Genomic DNA, 8,628 nt, shown 5'->3' with positions numbered 1-8,628 from the left:
TGACAACCAGACCAGCATACAAGGAAAAGGCTTTTCACTGATTTCACTTAACCACCAGTTAAACAGGAACAAGAATGTAACATGTAAGGTTTATGTATTTTGGTATTCTCAAACTGTGTTAAATTATATGTTTTTTTATTTTATTTTTTTATTTAGTGAATTCTAATATGTTTTAAAATGATAATTGAAGATCAAATCGAATACGCAAAATTTGCTCAAAAATCTTAACCTTGTCGACTCACTTTGTTTGAGGGTTCTCTTAAATGTGGGAAAACAATTACTAAAACGGTAAAACCCTCAAAATAAACCTTATAAAACCTGACATAAGCTTTAGAAAAAAAAAAAAAAAAAAAATTTAACTCTACCGCGTGAATTTTCCCTTCAGAGTTTAAACACTTTTCTAGGCAACTCTGTCACAACCTTGATAAAAGATATCCCCAAAATTTTCAAACCTCGAAATTAAAATACAAAAACGAAAACCATTTTCGTTCACAGTTCACACGCAGAAAACTCTCTCACACAAAACTCAAAATCGGAGCTCATCTCTCTTCTCCGACGGGTTGAGGCGCGGTGGTCGACGATCTCATCTCCGACCACGAGCCCTCTCCGCCGCCCCATTGTCCAATTACAGGTCTCTCTCTTTCTCTGTTTGATTTCAGAGAAAAAAAATTGAAAATTTCACTTTTCGCTTCACCAATACTTTATCAGGTGAAAATCGATCAAACTATTACCCTTTCCAAACAGAGCTCTAAATTTTTAGCATTTCTAATCCTCCGTTTTAGCTCTTCAATTTCTTTGATCTAATTCGTTTCTAGACTTCAATTTCTCGGTTCTGGTGTTTGCAATTTCGATCTCTATCGCGTGTTTGGTACTGAATGGGTTTAATAATTTATTTTTCCAACAAATCCCCCAAGAGTTCCAATCCTCTGTTTTAGTTCTTCTAGACTTTAATTTCTAGGGTTTGGTATTTGCAATTTCGATTTCTATTACATATTTGATACTGATAGGTTTAACAATTGGTTTTAATACTAGATTAAGGAAACTATTAGATTACAAGGTCGGATTGGTTTCCTTTACTTGTATCATCTCAGAATGGTCAATCATAATCACTACGCAAGTTCTCTTTAGTTGGAGTTGGACTGTTAAATGTTGCAGGTCCAAGGAGGTGGGACTTTAGACTTTTAGTGGAACTTGTACATTTGTCTTGTTTAAATTGATGATGGTTTCTTGCTTTTAATGGAACTTGTTTGCAGCTACTTACTGTCTTTCTGTCTTCAGGTATGAAATTTTGCTATTATGATATCTCCGAAGACCATGAACGCCGTGGATGGCATCCTGTAACTTACAAGTATTCAGATGCTACTCCTATTGCAAGCCATCCTTATATATATATATATATATATATATATATATATATCTCATGGTTGTGTTATGTATTAGATAAAATCCTCTTGAAAACAATCTGTCAGCAAGAAACCTTACCCTAGAAAGGGCTTTCTGCCATAATATTAAACGTTCAAAGAGAGCATATATGAGGTATAGACTGCTGCAGAAGTGTAAGAATATGTTTCTTCATTATTCTAGTATGAGGGATATAATGTTCATTATTCTAGTTATTTTAGCAGTACTGTTTCTCATTTTTTGTTGTTGATGGGTGCTGAAATCTTGGTAGCAATCCGCTGAATAACCGGTTGAGTGATATGTTTGGAAAACTTTCAAAATTGAAAGAGATGTAAGTATTACTAACATGGCAGAAAATGTCTTCTTTAAGTGAGGTGCTTTCGAGGCCCTTAAGGTCCTAACATGACTGGTATTTCAACAGGTTTCTTTGGACGTGTACAAACTCTCACAAATTCATTTGTTGCTGTGCGCATTTTGTTTTTTAAATCTTTTGAGGGTAATGCAAGTCACAAGTTGAATTTTTTTGGGAGGTAAGTAGAGAAAATAACTGATATTATTTTGTTCATCTCTTACTGCGTTCTATATTTATAAAATGATGAATTTACAGTCATATGTTAATTAGCATATCATGCTTCCTGTGATTGTATGAATTTTGTATGCAATATCAATTTTGGATGTCATTTTTTAGTAGTGTTGTGTGATGGACTTTTATGCAAACCTGGAACTATCTATGTGGTTTCTGGGAAAATTGATTGGAGAGGTGAATTTTAATTATTTTATTTTTATATTTTAAGGGATAATTTTAATTAATGGAATCTCACAAGTTATATCATGTTCGTCCACTTCTGTTGTGTATATTAGATACTGCATTGCATTATAATAATCATGAAGACTACACTTTAATAATAATTTAAGGTGTCAGTTCTTAGAAGAATACAAGTACTATTTTTTAGTAAATTAAAGGCTTTTTAAGGTGTTAATTTAGAAAGTTGAAGGGATAATTGAGAAAATGACAGAACTGTGGGATAGAGAAATGGTAAAGAGTAAGACTTGCAGGTGTGAATTAATGAGAAGCTCTTTTTTCTTAACTCTGGTGTCAAAGAAAGCAGGGTTTGTTTGTTTTTGTATGCAGGGGCTCACCCACAAATCCTGTAGCTTATTTAATCTAGCATCATGTGTTGGTGTGTACTTAAAGACCTTTCTAAGGATTAAAATTGATAAGCTTATTCTATCATGTTGTGGTGATATACACTATGCTTTTACCTTTTTCTTATGAGACTTCTTATTTTCTTTGAGCTATATCTTTTGTGTTATTTGTAAAATTCCAGAATGGGAAGCAAATGGTGTAAGAGGGTGCTTTAATAGCTTTAGCATCAGTTGTTGTACTTTAGCTACCCATGGCCATGATACAAGTATCCTCAATTTTATTTTAGAACGCATCAATTTAATAGGTATTGCTGTTACAACAGGAGCAATTCAAACAGTATTATGATGCCATAATGCCATACTTGAAAGCTATTTTGGTGAATGTGAATGATTGGTCTAATTGCATGCTTTGTGCCAAATATATGGATTGCATTGCTTTAATCTGCTCACCCTATACCTGATGTAAGTATTACATCTGCAGATTCAGATGATGAAAGGTTTCCTTTTGCCTAAGCTTTAAATTATAGTATTGGGTTAATTCTAATTATGTGAGATTATGTGGATAGAATTTTCTGTTGTGGTATTAGGCAAGATAGGGTGTCCTTAGCCAGTTCAGCTTTTGATGTATGTGCGGTTGTAGTACACGTTGAAAGAGATTTGTATTTTGGCATATATAGATTTTTTCACATGTGGTTCTCTAGAGCCTACATGCACGTTTTGTTTTTAAATAAAAAATAATAAAAAAACCTTATTTTGAGGGTTGGAAAGCCCTCAAAAAAGGTTATTATTCTTTTATTTATTTTTAAATTTTCAAGGGTTGTCAATCCACATAAAGCAATTGTTTGAAGGGTCAAGTAGGCTGTTGAAATTTCTTTTTTGAGGGTCTTGTAGGTGTCAAAATTATTTTTTCTGATGGTATTTGTTTCAAAGATCATTAAGTCATCCAGAGCTTCAAAAATCAAAATAGTCTTTTTTGAGGACTTTTTATGCTTTTTGAAGGGTTTTGACTCTCGAAAAAAACCAACTTTTGTTGTAGTTGACTACATCAGGAATGGCAATGATAAAGCAGAGCACGAGAAGAAGTGGTTCACATTTTTGGTGACAATGGACTTCTAGTTGTTGAGAAAGTAAGTGACCTTGATATTGTAAGTTTAACTTCTTGCTAACCTGTAATATTTTAAAATAATGTGCATAGGAGTTGCATGTTTTTTGGCTATTGTTTGTTCGTTGTTTTTGTTTTTGTTTTTTTTTTTTTGGGTTCGGTACTTCAGTTATATATGTGAGTTTATATACACACACACATATATATATGTGTGTGTGTGTGTAAACCATTCTACTTGGTTTTACACACATCTTCAAAAGCAACCAGAATTGTAACTTCCAGTTGTTGTTTGGGGTGTGTAAAACTATGTAAAACAGTTTGTGTACAACAAGTTTAACCATTTAGCTCCATTTAGCCTTGCCCATATGGCTTTTGAAGAAGTTAGCCTTTACTGGAAAAAAAAAGGGAAAGAGAACTACAAACAAATAAAAGTAACAATAATAAAATGCATGGTCCATTACCCAAAAGAACAAAAAAGAATATATAATTAATAAATAAAATAAATGCATCTATTTAATACCAGAATAGTAGATATTTGTGGATTAATATTCATTTCTAGAATAATCAAAGAAATATAATTCACGTAATTTTTAAAAGTTATTAGCTCATCTATCGTTGTGTGAAGTATTAATTCTTAGCAATTCACATGCGAATTACTATGAAATTTTTTAACAGGTGAGCATGATAATCAATGTAAGAAGGTTATGCTAGGGAACTTTGACATTCATGCTAACACAAAGTTTCATTTAGCCTTGATTGTTGTCCATCATGACATAGAGATATGGGGCGAAGCTAAAATTCTAGCTATGGTTGAGGCCAAAATTGTCTTAGCCATGATAATTCAACATTTCACTTTTGTTGTATCTCCAACTTATGGTCATGCTTCCAATGTTACTCTTGCAACCTTGCAGCCTCATTTGTTTAGGGATTCTTTCTTGGGAGGGGGTGTGCTTTAATTTGTATGTTAACGCATTTGAATACACTTATGTATAAGTTTACTATTCCTATGCATATATAAAAAATCATGACATGCCAAACATGAAGTGTATGTTTTCTAGCTAAGTGTAGTAGTAGCTATTGAAAGAAACAATTTTGGCTCAACTCTAAGACCTTGGATTATTATTATTATTTTTTTTTCAAATGTTTAATTTAGGTATATATATACTAATATGTATAGAAACCTAAGCTAATAATTTACCATTTGGCATGAATGAAGCTTACTACTTCTACATGTAGATTACTACCCTTATGTTTAGTTGCCACCAAAACCCAATTGCCTTACCACTTAGCAAATCAAATTTCATTTAGTTTTTTTTTTTTTTTTTTTGTTTTCTTGGTGAACTAGAAAATTCTATTTTACAAGAAAAGCAAATACATTGTACACGAATGGAGGCAATACATTGTAAACATATTTATTTTATCTTCTACAAGTAAAAAGACTCTTAGATGGTAATTAAAACTAGACATGATAAAACGGGTGGGTTGGGTTGAGTCGGGTTCGGGTCAATCAGGTTGCAGGTCAAACAGGTCACGGGTCAAATACGGATCATCTTAAGCGGGTTAAAAACGGGTTTGGGTCAATCAGGTTGCGGGTTGGGTTGACCTGTATTTTTCACATAATTTTTTTTTTAAATAATAAATAAAACATGTATTTGTCATTTGGAAAGTTATGCCATAAATTATTTGATGTAAAATGCATTATTTTGACTTCACCATTTATTTCAAGAATGAATTCAGTTAAATTTATTAATACTTATTCAATAATTTTAAAATTATACAAATCCTAACATTGCTATCTAAAACAAAATAACACAAAAATAAGTAAAACAAATAAACATATTTTTATTTTTACACAATATCAACATTTCAAAATATAAAACAAAATTACAAATGACTTATTGGATAACTCATTTGATGAAGAATAAAAACATATAAGAAATTTACAATTTTGAAATTAATTTTATAATCTATTATCAATTATGGTTGGCACTTTATTTCAATTTGATATATACATTAAAATTTGATTGCTTATTTATTTCTACATGGTCTCTTTTATGAATATCATATCATTATTAAGCAACACACACTCTAGGAAATATCATAATTTATTTTGAAAAACTGTTTATTTTGGACATAAATTGTTAAAAAATAAGTCTAAGCATTCATAATTTATGTTAATTTGATACTTTCACTTCATTATTTTTACACTTGTGAATGTTTTTCATATATGTCTACAATTTTAAATTTATATTTTTAACTATACTGTAACTATATTATCTTGGCATGCACTATGTTATTTGATATCTAAAAATTTTTACTCATTATAGAATGCTCAACCATTATCAATTGTTTCCTTAAAACTCACAATAAACAATTAAACTACTATTGTCTTAATTTTACCTTTTTTTTTTGTCAATTTTTTTTAAAAAAAAAGTGATTCGGGTTTGGGACGGGTCGCGGGTCAGGTCGGGTTGACCCGCAAAAAACTCGGAAAACTCGGGTTGGGTCACGAGTCAACCTGTTTTTGTTTCAGGTCAAAAAAATCGGGTTCTAGTAGGGTCGGGTCGGGTCGAGTCAGAAAATTTTGACCCGTTTTGTTATGTCTAATTAAAATCCATCAAATAACAATCAATTAACTAAAGCAAACGAGTTGAAGTGCAATCAAAAAACTTAAACAAACACTCCAACAATTACAAAACTTTTTATTTAGTTGCCAACGTGGGACAACACCAAATCTAACATCAACCACAAAATTATTAAAAATAGGTTCTTCAATCTTATTGTTCTTTATAGGGAAATGAGCATATTATTTGTTGATGAACCTTCTTAATCATATATTGCTGCTGTCAACTTGCAATTGCCAAAATAATCATAAAATCATATTCTTCTCAAGTCTTCAATAAGCTTCTCCAAGTTGTTGTAGGAGGATCCGCCTGGGCTAATAGAATCATGAGCCAATTTTGAAAATCGATCCATGGACTTGATGATTTCCTCCCTTCTATGTTTCATAAGAGTTTTAATCATTATCTCGATGGTTGATCTATCACGTGTCTTTCATATCAAGCCCAATCTTCCACCATTTGTTATGAAAATGTCGTGGATATAACATTTATTTTGTGAAAAGTTTAAGGCATCTTGTTGTCGTCACAATTTTTTCAAAATTGCTAAGCTATCAATTCATTATAAAGGTATTATGAAAATGTTGTGCCTTTTGGTTGTGTTTCTATTAATTTTTTATTGGTTTAGTCAATGTCGTTAACTCAAAATTCACTGTTTCACGTACAATTTTCTAAGGTTGACTTTTTGTATTTTTTAGTTTTACAAAAAAAAAAAAAAAAATGATAAAATCACTTTTCATCCTTCATGTTTCGGGCAATTTACAATTCCTCCTTTCACTTTAAAATGAAGCAAAGTTTCCCTTAGTATTTTGAAAATGAGTAATTATGTGTCATATTGTGATTTTCTCAGTTAAACTCTAATGAAAGCTTATGATTCTTAAAATATTTTATTGTATAATGTTTAAAATACTCCTGCTAAATTTTAACATCCCAAAAGTTTTTTTCACGTATTTTGAGTTTTAGATATGGTAGTAATGCTTGGAAAGTTAGAATGATAATATAAGGTGTTTTATTTGTTATTTGAAGAACATTGATTTTCTAGGTTTAAATTTTTGAGACATATATTATCTAATGGCAAATTTGATGACACATGCCTTTTGTTATCTTTTTTTTTTTTCTTAGCAAAACTCAATTGCTTATTGTTAGAAGATGATGATATTCCTTATCATTCTTAGAAATTTTTATTGAGTGGATATATTGCCTTTAACGAATAGGTACTAAAAAACTATTATAGTAAGATAGATACTTATATGTTATATAGCTACCCTAACTTTGTGTGTGATCAAAATTCTTATACGAATGAGATTAACTTTTTATGACATAATTATCAAAATCCTTAAAATTTATATCTTTTTTGATTAATGTAAATCTCTATATACTTTAAAAATCAAATAATTTATATCTTTCTTCTGTGATATAAATAAAATTTAGAATTGACTTTAATCACTACTCTTATTGCACGGCAAGCACGTATAAGCCCTAACTAGTATCCCATAAAAAATCAATTAAATTACATCATTTCTCAAAAAATTTTATTTGAATACTCTATTAAATTAACAACTGTAAGCCATAATGTCACATAAAATAGTAGGAAAGAAAATATGCTAATCTTCCAAAACCTTTCTTATTCCTTATGCCTATTGTAAGCGCACAATTGCACCTGGACCCAAGGATAGAGGTGGGCTCAGGCCCAATGAGCCTTAAACAATAAGATTTGTAGAGTGTGGGTTTGAAATCTAGTTTAGGGGTATTGGAAACTTGATAAGCAGGCTAGAATGCCACAATCTTTGCAAATGATAAACAAATATGACAAGGGAACCTTCTCGAACGTAAGCCAAGGACGATTTGTATATTGCTTCTCTTTCTATGTCAAAAAGTACAGTTCTTCCTTCTTTTTTAGCTAACTAACTGATCCCCTTTCTTTCCTCTCTTCTCTTCTTAAATACTTCTTCTTCTTCCCTATTCGTCCATGTGTCACACAAATCTGATCCTTTTGATATCTCCTCCTTCTACCACCTTCTTGAAGTTTTTAAATAATAGCAGGAAAGTTGAATTCTACTGTTCAGGGGTCATTTCCTTATTAATGCGGTCAGAGAGGTAGGTGCAGGATCTTTAATGTAGAGGTAGCAGCATTTTTCTTCGATATTTTTATCACACCGTTGCATCTAGAGGGTACTTGGATCCCCCTCTTACCTAGTAGTTTTTTCAGAACTCTACTTTTAATCTTCTTGGCAAATCCCAGGGTGTTCGCCGGGCCCATCCGATGAGACATTCATCCTCGGACGGTTCCTCGGATGTCTGTAGTGTAGGTTGACCCGTGGGCTTAAGGGCCCAATGACAAAAACAAACTGGTACCAATTG

The 8,628-nt window shown here is 31.5% G+C and overlaps 1 long non-coding RNA gene across 4 annotated transcripts; it reads left to right on the top strand.

The window, feature by feature from the left end:
• The first annotated feature begins 424 nt into the window (after positions 1–424).
• Positions 425–4,692, top strand: LOC142610031 (uncharacterized). 4 transcript variants are annotated; one of them, XR_012839739.1, is made up of 6 exons: positions 425–1,165; positions 1,279–1,536; positions 1,673–1,732; positions 1,823–1,931; positions 3,584–3,674; positions 4,325–4,692. It is a non-coding gene; the product is annotated as an uncharacterized LOC142610031 (long non-coding RNA). The 4 variants fall into 4 exon arrangements; XR_012839738.1 differs by having other exon boundaries at positions 425–631; positions 1,279–1,732; XR_012839740.1 differs by having other exon boundaries at positions 425–708; positions 1,279–1,732.
• Positions 4,693–8,628: the final 3,936 nt, after the last annotated feature.

Source organism: Castanea sativa, chromosome 9 (assembly GCF_040712315.1).
Source record: "Castanea sativa cultivar Marrone di Chiusa Pesio chromosome 9, ASM4071231v1".
In the NCBI taxonomy this organism is placed as follows: Eukaryota; Viridiplantae; Streptophyta; class Magnoliopsida; order Fagales; family Fagaceae; genus Castanea; species Castanea sativa.
This window is presented reverse-complemented; position numbering and strand designations above follow the sequence as displayed.